General features: G+C 35.8%; 1 protein-coding gene across 1 annotated transcript in view; it reads left to right on the top strand.

Annotated features, from left to right (window-relative positions):
* Window positions 1–14,009, top strand: part of HCN1 (hyperpolarization activated cyclic nucleotide gated potassium channel 1) — a 367,795-nt gene that overhangs the window by 161,612 nt on the left and 192,174 nt on the right. The gene's annotated exons all lie outside the window — the stretch shown is intronic.

The following is a 14,009-nucleotide window of genomic DNA, read 5'->3' as shown; positions in this document are numbered from 1 at the left end:
TATTCTAAGTGAATTAATCAATAATTTTTGACCTGAACCATTGATTTTTGCACTGTCAAAATCCACCAGAAAATGGCATAAACGTTTGCTTGTCTTAAACTTTGTACTCTGACCAGGGTTGGACTTAGAGTGTCTTATCTAGATTAGAGCGTGTTAATTTTCAAATAAAAAATTTTGCATTCCTTGAAATTGTCCAAACTCTTGAAATTTCACCAGATGAAAATGTCATCTGTATCTTTGTCTGAATAAACATTCATGGTATAATTTTTCCAAAGGGATAAAATTATTTCAAGAGAAGATTTATTTATTTATTAAATATATAGTTTATTAATACTATAATATCCATATAATTTGTGTATTGCAAAATTATAATATAATTATAATATAATTACCAAATATTTAATGTTTCAAAATTATAAATGACCAATGCAGTGTGTGTTTGTGTTTTTATGTGTATATCTGTACATATGCTAGCATTTCTGTGTGCATAGATCTGAGTAAATATTATCAATAAATTAGGTTGTGAAGAGAAAATGCTAAAAGCAAACAAAATAGTGAAACTTATAATTGTAAATTTTTATAAATTTTCAGAAAGCATATATAGTTTATTACATAAACTTTCACTTACATAAAAGGAATATATAAAAATACAGCATGAATAGGGGTAAAATCATGGCTGTGGATACATTAGAATATAATTGTTAAAAACAAAATAGACTTATTTTTTGTTAGATTGCAAAATATTCCAGACCAACTGTGATAGTCTACCATTTAAAAATATTTTTTAAGTTTTCAGGTGATCATGAAGTCTCATTATTCCTTTTTTTCTCAGTAACTAAAATTAACCTATATCTACATCTATCTGCCTATCTATCTATCTATCTATCTATTTATCTATCTATCTATCAACAGTCTGTCACTGTAGATTTATTTAACTATAAAGGTGAAATTTAATACTTAAACAAAAAACAGAATCAACTGAGCTACAAAGTTTCAGTAGTCCATGTTTAGCCTCAGTTTATTTGTAAAGTCTAGCAAAATCTTTTACAAAAATCTTTATGAGAAGTAGTCCACAATTATTTTGTTCTGACACATAAAAAAGAAATATTCTCTCTATATTTTACATATCAAATGTAAAATGTGGAACATTCTATAAATTCTTCTGGGTTAGAAATTATATTAAATCAAATGAAGGTCCCAGCTTTGCCAATCCATTTACTTTTGGGATCTATCTAGTTCCTTCTCATTCCTCAAAGGGTTGTTCTGAGAATAAAATTCAAAATAAGAGGATTATGGAAAGTACTTATAACCTAGAAATAAATATATTAAAATATAATGTAATATTATTATTTTAAAAATAGAGAGCAATTGCTGGCCACTCCAGAATCTCATACAAGTGTAGCAAAGGACCCTGGCATGCTCAGATAAAGAGGGTTTTACTTAAAAATACGTATTCTTCTTTCATTTGAAGAAGTCTAAGGATCTTGGTTGAGCTTGTTTGTCAAACCTACTGAAGAAAATGATTATCTTTTTTAATTGGTAGGGTAAAAATAGCTCCCTATCCCTGTGCTTATACCCTATGCTGAAGGGACCCTTCTAAGAAATGCTTTGTGGTTAAATATGGGTTAAATGCTATACAATGTGGCTACTTATGAGAGACCAGCTGGTCTGACACTCATTATGACACAATGATAGGTTTGAGAGTAATCTGTTGCTTGTGTAGTATGATACACAGTGCCCAGAAATTCAGTGATTGTCTAAATTCTCAGGTGAAGAAGTGAGATCAATTGAAATGCTTTTCTTGGTCTGTTATACCTGTTTTGCTGTATTTACATGTTGTGACAAAACGTCCTAAGTGTCAGCATGGCCAGCTATTAGATTTATATGTAGGTAGTGCTCATTAATTATCTAATAAGCCTATGTCACATCTTGCATTCATGAAAAATAATGAATTTGGGCCTAGCTTTCACTGCTTCCTTACCTTCTCATAGAAGCTCTGTATCATTTCCGTAAGAAATACAATTTTATTCCATAAAGCATTTGCATACATTAAATTTTTCTCATTTGTTCCTCACAATACCCCCTTTGGTTTTCCCAGCTAAAATGAGAGACCTTGAGGGTCATAACTGTGTTATTCAACTTAAGATAATGCATGGAATAGCACATCTCATATTGGCAGAATAAATGAGCAAATGCCTGAGCATACAGGAAGTCAGACAAGTTCAGGGAGGTTAAGCAACTCACCAAGGAACTCAGTGAGAGACTGGAGAAGCTGTGAGGAAGTGGAAAGGTTTGGACAGTGTGAAGACCTGGGCACAAGGAGGGGGGGTTAAAGACCCCTGGAAAAAATCCCAAATTCAGTTTCTTTGAGTGTTTCAAAGGGTTGCATAAAATTAGAATATGCTCCCCAAAGTATTATGTATTATTTAGAGCATGGATAACATTTTGTGCAAACCTTGTAAGCGATTAAGGGATCAATTTTTTTTTAATTTTATGGAAGCATAGTTGATCTACAATGTTGTGTTAATTTCTGCTGTACAGCAAAGTGATTTAGTTATACATATATATACATTCTTTTTATATTCTTTTCTAATAAATTATTTATTTATTTATTTTTGGCTGCGTTGGGTCTTCGTTGCTGCTCGCGGGCTTTCTCTAGTTGCAGCGAGCGGGGGCTACTCTTCGTTGCGGTGCGCTGGCTTCTCATTGCGGTGGCTTCCCTTGTTGCGTAGTACGGGCTCTAGGTGTGCGGGCTTCAGTAGTTGTGGCACACGGGCTCAGTAGTTGTGGCTCGCGGGCTCTGGAGCACAGGCTCAGTAGTTGTGGTGCACAGGCTTAGTTGCTCCATGGCATGTGGGATCTTCCTGGACCAGGGCTCAAACCCATGTCCCCTGAATTGGCAGGCAGATTCTTAACCACTGTACCACCAGGGAAGTCCCTCTTTTTATATTCTTTTCCGTTATGGTTTATCATAGTTTATTCAATATAGTTCCCTGTGCTATACAGTAGGACCTTGTTGTTTATCCGTTCTATATATAATAGTTTGTGTCTGCTAACCTAAGGGATGAATTTCAGGCTGATTTTTGATAAGTTTGGCATGGCAAAGGCTTACCAAATATGAATTAGCTTGCATATTCCTTTATGGAAATAAAAAAGTTATTTCCAAAATATGTGTAATAGTTTAGAGTTCTGGAACAGTACATGCTAATTTTTAATTTTCATATATGGATTCTGAGTCTTATTTACTTATTACCTTGCTTTGCGGTAAGATGGTTCAGTGTAAAGGAGGTGGCAGAAACCCAATCTCAGTGAGTTCAGGTGAGAATGGGCTTTTACAGAAAAGATTCAAAAGGCAGGGAAGCCAGTGGGTGGGTAAGGTGGGCAATACGAGGAAAGGTTTTCTGTTTAAGATGAAAGATCCTTGGGCAAGTTCATAAGCGGAATAGAGACCCACTTGAGAAGGAGAAGTTGTATAACAGGTTAGGCAAGGGATGATTGGTGGAGCAAGGTCAAGTGTGATTAGTAAAGGACGGGATCAATTATAGAGCAAAGGTACATGTTAGATAAAAAGAAAGATTCCTCTTCCACTGAGGAAGGTGTAAGAATAGTAAGAAAAGTTGGTCAAACAATTCAATGCTGCTGCTGATGGTTATGTCAGCCGCAGCAGTGGCCACTGCAGTGGAGGTGAGATTGGGAGGAGGGATAATGGGTAGGGGCAGACTGGGAGTTGTAGCATCATAGTTTATTTCTGGGAAGAAAGAAGCAAAGTCCTTTGGTTAGAATGCTGAGAAGGAAGAGGGCAAAAGGAAGCTGGAAGAACATGCAAAAGTTTGAAATAACTGTTGAGAAACAAGTAATAGTATTTTTAGATGTATTACGTAAAGAACCCATGACACATACATTTGTCAGGCATCACTGAGGGACCAATCAATTCAGTTAAGCATGAATTCATAGTTAATCTATCAGCAAGGGCAATTCCAACACGATCAGACTCCTGACTACCCTTGTAAATCATCTCTTTGCCATGCCCTGTTGGAATTCTGTGACCTAGTCATGTTTGGATTTCCTTGCAGTTTTCCAAATGAGCAATTCTCTCTCATGCTGCCATATGTTGCCCATGTTGCCATTTTGCTCCCTCTACTTCAAATTGTCTCTTTACCTTGTTTTATCTGTTTAGTTCATATCCTTCAAGATACTGTCCCAGAAACATTCTCTCTAAGAAGTGTTTTCAGTAGGATTGCCAAGATAGGATCCCCAGTTAAATGTGAATACTTGGGATTATACTTATAGTAAAAATATGTTTTTATTGTTTATTTGAGTTTAATTGTTCACCTGAAACTCAAATGTAATTGGATGATCTGTATTTGTATTTGCTAAGCTTGACAACCCTAATCATAAGCCCCAGATAGACTAGGTTAGTTGTTTTTAATGTTCTATCATAGCACCCACTATAGTAGACTATATTATACTGCCTACTACTCTGTATCTTGACTGGCTGTCTCTCCCATTAGATGATCAAACTTCTTGAGACTAGGGACACACCTTGGTAGATTCATCAGGTAGACCATGCCTGTCACATCATAGGTTGATTCATTATGGGCTCGTCATGCTAAATAGTTTAGTTCCTTCGCTGGAGAAATTTAAGCTGGCTGCCTTAGGGCTGTGGACTTGGCTAAAAAGCAGCCAGGGTCCAGTTTGACCATATCTTTAGTCATTGATTTTGGGGACAGAGAATGCCTTACAATTTTTCTGGGTTGATTTGAGTGTGGGAGATACAGGGCATTTCTGAAGAATCACCAATTCTCTGTAGTCCTGTGGTTCTTGTGTACTTGTCAAGCTGCTTATTATCAGAGCACTTTTTTTTTTCTGGAATTGTTCCAAATATGATTTTATTTTCTTGTTAAATTCCTGTAGGGATTCCCCACTCTTGCTTCCAGAATAAAATCTAAATGCTATTCTGTGTATTTCATGGCTCTTCACTTCAACCTTTTTTTTTTCATCCATAATGCTTATGTTTTTTTCTTGCATGTCCTGGCTTCCCATCAGACAAAACTATTACTTCTCCCCCAAAACACAGTGAAATTTCACATCTCAGCAACTTTATGCTATACTTGTGCCTTTTCTTTGCTTCAGAAATCCTACTCCAAACTGCAACTCAAGCAAAATACCATACATTCTGTGATGCCCATGCACAATGTCCTTCTGAACTCAAGATTAACTATTCTCTATTCAGAAGTTTCTTGAGGCCTTACCTGTGTTAGAATGAATTAGGTAATGCCAGCCTTTCCCAATACATGATGAATTATTTGGGGACAAAGCCGTGGTCTGATTTGTTTTTGCGGTAGATGTTCAGTAACTGTTTTACCCAGTGAATTGTACAATCAAGGTTTTAGGACTAGAACCTCTCATAACACAAACCTTGCTGCCTTTGAGGTTAGCTTGGAAGGCTTCTGGTTCCTTAATTTCTTGACAGAAATGTGGTCACAACAGCTGGAATCAAATCATAGACTAAATAAAAATACTTATGGGGCTTCCCTGGTGGCGCAGTGGTTGGGGGTCTGCCTGCCAATGCAGGGGACACGGGTTCGAGACCTGGTCTGGGAAGATCCCACGTGCCGCGGAGCGGCTCGGCCCGTGAGCCACAGCTACTGAGCCTGCGCGTCTGGAGCCTGTGCTCCGCAACAAGAGAGGCCGCGACAGTGAGAGGCCCGCGCACCGCGATGAACAGTGGCCCCCGCTCGCCGCAACTGGAGAAAGCCCGCGCACAGAAACGAAGACTCAACACAGTCATAAATAAATAAATAAACTAATTAATTAAAAAAAAAAGAGAGAGAAATTAGCATGGTTTTCTCTACTCCGTTAAAAAAGAAAATACTTAAACATTAATTATAGGAATGGATGGAGGAATAGCAGTTGCTGTGATCTTATTTATCATATAGTTACATGGTTCTGTGTACCTTCCCCTATATTCTCTGACTTAATACATCCTTTTCAAGCCCAATAGGACTGCAACCTTTGGAATTTCTGATTTGCCTCCATTTTTTCCCAGTATACATATTGTTATAGCAGATTTCAAAGATTGGCTTTTATGAACTCTGGTAGCCCCCAAGGGCATTTTAGTATATTTTATGATAATATGGAAATGCCATATATTTTTCAAGGCAATAATATTCTGAATTCAGTGAAAGTACAACTGACTTGTGCTATTATTTTTGTATTACAATGAATATCAACAGTCTGCTCTTTGATCGTTATGAATTTCTGTAACATAGGAAAAGTAAATATTTTTGTCCAGTGTTCCTCAGTGCAAAGTATTATTAGTCTTCTAACAAATATTTATTGAGCTACTATTAACTGTCTTTTAGTGTTTAAGTTCTTGGGATCTATTAGTGAAAAAATGGAAAAAAAGTTCCTTTTCTTATGAAGTTTCTATTTTAACAAAGAGGAATATAGCACTGAACATAATAAAAAGTAAATGACATAGTTTTATGAACTCAAAAATTTGTATGTAAAAAAAATGTAAAAGCAGGGTAAGAGGATCAAGAGAAATGGGAGCAGGGGTGTTGGGAAGTGTTAGGAGAAGGCAGTGTGCAGTAATAAACCAGATGATCAGGGAAGGCCTCAGTGAAATGTCAAATTTGAGCCAAGACTTGAACAAGGAATAATGGCAGATGTTGCTGGTAAGTCCTGTATGCATTCATCCAAATTAAGATAGTCCTTATTTAATACATGTTGCATACTCTCCAGTCAAGATTACTATATTCACAGTGTAGTCCAGCTTCTCATGAGTGTGAAAATCATTTGTGTTGTATCTTTTAAAAATAGCAAAAGTTAAGTTAGTATTTCTAGTTCCAAACCTGCTTTCCTCCTCTCTCCCTTAGCCAATAGGATCTGGCTGTGACTTTAATCCAGGCTTGCAAGATTAATTCACCCCTGTGGTGCACATGTCAATCTTGCATTTTCTAACAACTTGGCCTGAATATATTAATTTTATTTTATTTATCGATCTAGACATACGCATCTGAAAGAAATAATTTCACTAAGTTTTCATTGCATTTTTCTTCAAATCTTGACACATGTAACACGCTGCTTCATAACAATAATATTCTTGAGTTATTTTGAAAATATTAAAAAATGTTCAAGTCAGAAATTGGAAAAAGAACTCACATTATTTTGCCTATTTTCTCAGGAGGAATAAAAAAATCAGTAGAATAAAAAAATCCTTGTCCCAAAAAAAAAAAAAAATCCTTGTGTATGCACGTATGTCTTTAAAAAGTCATTTATGACAATAGATTTTCATGTTTGTGATGCTCACATTAGGGCAGAGTTCTGAGAGAATATGCCTTTTAATTTTGAAATGGCCTAGATATATCAAAAATAGTGATTGGGCCACCATACATTGCTCTAACCAAAACAATATATAGAGCTGATTCTGCACAATTTCCCTCATTTTACTGATCTTTGCAATGTACAGTGCTGTTCTCAAAAATGTATTTGATATTGAACAAGAAAGATTTTTAAGAAAGCCTCAGTGTGAGTCACCAGATAAAACTTTTATTTTTCTTGTATGAACTCACCAAGTGCAGAGCATGGCAAAAGATACATGCTTACCATTTTCAAATTCTTGGTAGCTACTGATATCATGTACTAGATTTTCAGTTTAAGTGTATTAATCAGAAAATTTTCAATATCCCAAATTATTGTTAAATACACTGTGGCTAACAAGGACTAAAATTGTTAATGTAGTGATGTTACTGTTTCAACTTCTTTTGGCTTTAGGTAGAGGAATGTTCAAAGTTTTAATATATTGGTTACAATTATGCAGTTTAAGAAAGTAAGAAACAGTTACTGTTAGAGGGGATGCAAAACACCTGATGAATTACAGGCACCCCCCCCCAACCCCCCCAGTGGAAACATAGAAGAGATGCTCATTAAAAGTAGACCATAGAGGTTGAATTTTGGACAACTAGGATAATTGTGAACATCTGCTTTTCTGATTAAAATTGTTTGGTTATTATTATTGTCTACATATTTGAAGATACATATGAATTATCTCTTAATTTTAAAAACTCATAAAGATTTTTATTTTATATGTATAAATATAATTTTATATATGTATCTATAGTCCTATACTATGTCATTTCTTATAATAATATTCCTTTACAGTATTCCTAAAATGTTTCCCTTAAGTTATAGATTAAAGATTTTGATGAAAAATTATTCTTGTCCAGGGAGACAAGTTTACTCCCTGTAGTTAGGCCAAGCTATGTAAGCATAGTAAGATAATTATTTTTTCATCATTTATTTGTTAGTGCTTCATCTTGTTGTTTAATAGTTTTGTTGTTAATTCTATTGAATGACTTAAAAATTCACCTTGAAATATGCATTGTAAATGATAGAGAATGAATGATTCCTTCATAAAGGATAAAGATATAGCTAGTGCAACAATAATTGATGGTGTATAATTCTGGATACATCCCTGAGTGGTATATCTTTTATTTAACATCATATGTAATATTTATCTTTCATATGATTCTTAGCAGAAAAATAGCTCTTTATCCCTGAGGTGCTGGTTAAAAAACAAGGTTTTGGCAATAGAGAGAATGGATTTGAAATATGGATCCACTTCTTCTAGCTTGGTAAAATTTGATGAGTTACCTAATTTCCATGACCTGTTGTTTGCTTACCTGTGAAATGGAGATAATTGGATGATACAAATCTTCAGACTTTTTGGAGGGTTAAATGCGTAAGCACTTAAAATTAATCAATATGTAATAGCTATGGTTCTTCCTATTACAAAATCCATGAAGGAGAATAATTTCCAAACCTATTTCTGAACACTTGGAGTTACCATCACAGATGCTCTCTCCCCATGCTATTTCTATTAATGACCTTCACCCCTGCACCACACAGAAGATAGCTTCAGTACTTAGAAACACTTGATCTTGACGTTTTGAATATTCCCTAGTATGTAAAGCTTTGAACCACAGCACTATCATCTTTTGCCCATTTTCTTCTTTACTAACCCTGAATTTTATTTTTTTCTAAATAAATGAATAAATTTCCTTTTGACTCTTCTTCAAAGAAAAAGAGGTAATAGCTTTTATAAAAAATAAACTACAAATTAATCTTTAGTTTAAGGCGCCACTGAATGACTGGCTTAGTTAAAATATAAGTATTTCCCTACTGCAAAAGTTGTTGGGAACTTATAAAATAGAATGATTCAAAACAAGATGAAAACAGTTTTATTGCTTAATAAGCAATAAGACTAAAATTTCACTTTGTTATTGGTGTCTGTACTTTCATCATTTTTGTTGTAGTAATCTCCCAACATTTTTTATTGTAAAAAAATTATTTAAAAAAACTTTTCTTCCATCCAAAAGAAAAAGGAGACAGATCAGAAAACTGGGGAAGAGAGGAAGAGGGGAAAAGAATACAGTTTTCATTCAAGGTTTAATAGTATTGATAGTCATTTGCCTAAGTAAAAAGAACTGGAATAAAGTGTGTATAGGAGATATTCACATGGCAGAAAATCATCACTTATTTGAAGTAAACGAATTCCTTTAGAGCCTGTATTGAAGTACAAACCAATCAATTGCTTCTCAATATTTCCTTAGAATATTTTTTCTATTAACAAATATAATAAGTGATAACATATGGACACTAACAGAAAACTACCATATCTGAGTGAAATCTTTCAGGAAATTAGGGCAATGTGTGGGTAATGAATTTACCCAAATTGAGTTTTTGGCCATGACCCTAAAGGCCAGGCTTACAGTTGCCAAACTGCCACCTGTGCCCTATATACCACAGGTGTTCAGGCCTTCAGCGCAGCTTCTCTCCCTAATGATTTCTGGGCCAGCAGTGCCACCACACACCCAGCAGGAGCTCATCGCAGATACTCGCTTCTGGACCAAACACTGGCATTCACCTTGACTTTGAACATTTTCTAATCTCTTTTTAAAAAGTTCTAACATAATAAAAGTATAAGCTCTGTATCAGTTAGGAACAGGTTCAGCTGTTATTATCGGAGATCCAAAATAATACTAGAGTCCAGGGGTTACATGGCAGATCTGTGGTCCTCAGGGACCCAGGCCAGTTCTTTCTCTCCATTCCACCAACTTAGCCTGTTGTTTCCATGATCAAGTTTACATTATAATCACAATAAGACTGCTGGAGCCCTCACATTCTTATTCTCATTGTAAAAGGAAGAAGGGAAGGTCAAGAGGTGAGCCCCCTCTGAGTCACTTCCTTTCCCTCCCTAAAGAGTTCTCCTGGAAGCCCCAGTGAAGTACTTCTGTTTATAGTTTATTGCCTATTTCTATCTATGAGGGAGCCTGAAAAATGTAATTTATAACTGGAAACCTTTCTGACACTATCAAAATGAAGTTACTTTAAGGAAGAAAGTGTGAAGGGCTCTTGGATAGGCAATCAGGAATTTCTACCATACCCTTTCTCTTTCTTTTAATTGAAATATAATCGATTTATAATATTATGTTAGTTTCAGGTATATGGCAAAGTGATTCAGTTATATATATACAGTTTCAGATTCTTTTCCATTATAGTTTATTACAAGATATTGAATATAGTTCCCTGTGCTATACAGTATATACTTGTTGCTTATCTATTTTATGTATAGAAGTTTGTATCTGTTAATCCCATGCTCCTAATTTATTCCCCCCCTACCCCCGTCCCTTCCCCCTTTGGTAACCATAAGTTTGTTTTCTGTGTCTGTGAGTCATTTCAATTTTGTATATAGATTTATTTGTTTACGTTTAAACTAGACCAAGTATCTAAAAATGTTCCAGCACATAGGTACAGCTAGGAGCTTCTATAATGCTGTGCCTTAGTTTAGGAACAACATACGTATACCAATAATGGTCAAAGTTTAGTTTGCATAAGAACACAGCTTCCAGAGATTCTCGTCCACAGGGCTGGTGAGGCTCAGAAATCTCTTTGGAGGTCCCTGAACCATCTTAGAGTTATTGATGGCCCCCAGCTGTGTTGCTGCAGAAAGTCTTCTTTCTGAACTTTTTCAACAGTAGTAGGTCCAAAATTTCTATTGGACCTTAAGGGTGGGAATCTTTGGAAGGAGGCGGGAGGCATACAGAATGTTGGCAGCTGCAGAGGCAAAGCCTTTTACATAAAATTGAGACATGCCTCTAGTCTATATCAGAGAATAGGGCAGACCCAGTTTATGAGTGGGGAGTATGAAGCCCCTTTCCCTGCCATTTGGTGCTGCCACTGTTTGTGAACCTGCTTACCTTCTAATTCCAGACATTGCCGCACACGGAAGACCAGCAAATCTCTGAAATGCTTCAGACTCAGCCTTTGTCCTCTTTTTTTCATCTTTGCCAGGTCCTCGATACTAGTGGTGTCAGAGTTATTTATCAGATGAATGTTAGCAAAACAAGAAGGGAGCAGATGGGCCAATTGAAGGGAAAAGGAAAACAATAACAAGCCTAACCAAGGTCATTTACTGAGTGCCTATCAAATGCTTATCTTTAGTGTTTGTTTGGTTTGGTTTTTTTTTGAAGATTTCAATTAATCCTCAATTACAACCCTTCAAAATAGATATTTTATCATCTCCATTTTATAAATGAGGAAACAGAGACCCTGAGAGTAAACTAAATATTCAAAATTACAGTTAGTAACAGAAAAAGATAGATTCATACCTGGATGAATGAATGATCTTCAAAGCCATATTCCTTTGACTCTGCCAAACTTATTCTTTTATGGGAAAAGGAGAGAGGACAAAAAAATCTGATAATCCCCCTCTCCCTACCTTAACTAGATTGCATCCTCCTCCGGATTAATTGGCATAGTGGAAAAGAAGGAGACTGTAAAAGGAAAATGGAATAGATGCGTGTGGCAGGAAGCAAGATAGGAAAGGCTGTGTGTCATGACCATGCCTCCCCAAGAGAGGTCTTATGTCACTCTTTACTCCAGTTCCTTCTTCAACATCGCGGATTATTTCCTTTTACCCTCAGCTGCTACGTCAGAGTTCACGTTCCTTCCATCCATCAGTCCTCCAGGCACCAGCCCAACCACAATCTTCAGTCATGTCTGAAATCAATCCTCTTTCCTCTCCAAACTCTATCACCCTCTCACTAACCCCTGTCACGTTGGATCCTACCTTGTTTCATCATTCCACATCCAGTGCTTTCCTACTTTCCACCTGATTGAAATATGAGAAAATGCAAATAAGTTATATGTACCTAACCAGATTAATATCTAGCTTTAAAACTTTATTAGAAGAATCATTGAAATGCAAGTGGCTTAAATCCTTCATTTTTCTGACAGGAGGAACAGGTGGTGATGTATATATATCCTTGTTGGTATTGCGATAGATGTCAGCAGCCATCGGTGCTAATTTATCTTCTGCCACTATATCAACTGCAGTGTTCTTCTCTTAGTCTCCTAATGGGATAGGTCAACACCATGTTGTGCTTTGCTGTTCTGTTGACATAATTTCTATCATCTTCGTCTTTTTTTTTTTTTAACCTGGGCTTTCAGACCCTAGTAAGGCAGTATAGTATGGTTATTAAACTTTTTTTCTCTGACATTAACAAACTGCATAAATTTGTGGGCATTATTTAAACTCTAAGCCTTATCTTCAAACATTATAACATTGGAAATTGGAGTTTTCTGAATATGTAGAAGGATAATTCTCAAAACCCACCTGACAGTGTTCAAAAAATTCTAGTTATATTACAAGAACTCTCCCCATGCCAACTTTGTAATTTTATTAGGATACTTCCAAAGGTGGCATTGAACCCAACGTTCCTAATATTGCAGATCTCTCTTAATTACCTTCCTTTCTAAATTTCGTACAGTCCACTGACTGTGGAAAAAAATCAGGGGCAAGTTCCCTCAAGATTGAGTTAGGAAGCACGTTGTTAATGACATTGTATAGTACCAAATTCAAGTTTAAAAACTTACCCTACTTCATCCTTGGACTTTTATTCTTGACCTTCCCAGACAGTTTTATGTCCATTACAGATATTGTCTAAGAGTTAAGGCATGATCTCCATTCCTTCTTCTCATTTGAGACTTTCAGTCCCAGAACAAATAACCAGTTCTGACATGTCCATTTTCTCTCTCTCTGAAGGCTGGATGTAAATGCTGTCTCTGCCAGCTGTCTCTTGCATGCTTTAACTTGTCAGAGTTTTCATTGGATGTTAAACTCTATCCTTTTTATGCAATGCATTATTTAACAAATATGTGTTAAGAGCTAGAGGTATGCCAAGTGATTAAAATTTAGAGAAATATATAAGATGTTTATTAAAAAAATTGGAATACAAGTCAGCATATGAAGACTACAGAATAAAAGTTCAAGAGGGAAACCACTGATGATCTTTGTATTATAGTTGGCTTTAGGGATGAGGTTGCTAGACCTAGAAGAATGAGTAGGCTTTTAATAAGTAAGGTTTGGTGATGTGGATTTTTACTAAGAACCACATGTGGAAAGGTATAAACTGTGGGAAGGTGTAAGTATGTGGGAAGGTGTGTAAGCATTTTTGTGAGAATACAAATCACTCAATTAGTCTTAAGCAAAGAGACATCTAAGTGTTTATTTTGGCATTTTAGAAGTTGAGACATGAGTGCCTTAATTGATAGGCTAGGACGATTTACTTATTCCAGAAGAAAATGCTGAATCATGGAAGCTGGGGGATCAGATGCCAGAGATGTGTTTCAGGAAGTTTGATGTGTCATTGATTCTGTCACTGTTTTCCAGAATGTAGTGAGGTAAAATGTATGAGTGTGTGAACTGACAAGTTAAAAATGTAAGACAGCTATAAAGGAGGAAGAAAACGTTTGCTTTTTATTCTACATATTTCTGTATTGTTTGAACATTTATAAAGACAATGTGTTCATGTACTATTTGTGCAATTCCAAAATTTAGTGGCAACTGAAAGAAAAACAAAATGAACAACAACAACAAAATTCACACTGATCTAAATGATTTTCAATCCAATACTGGCTAAAGAGGTGTCATAGAAATAAGT

This window comes from Balaenoptera ricei, chromosome 3, assembly GCF_028023285.1.
Source record: "Balaenoptera ricei isolate mBalRic1 chromosome 3, mBalRic1.hap2, whole genome shotgun sequence".
Classification (NCBI taxonomy): domain Eukaryota; kingdom Metazoa; phylum Chordata; class Mammalia; order Artiodactyla; family Balaenopteridae; genus Balaenoptera; species Balaenoptera ricei.
Note: the sequence above shows the minus strand (reverse complement) of the source record. Positions and strands in the feature narration are given on the sequence as shown.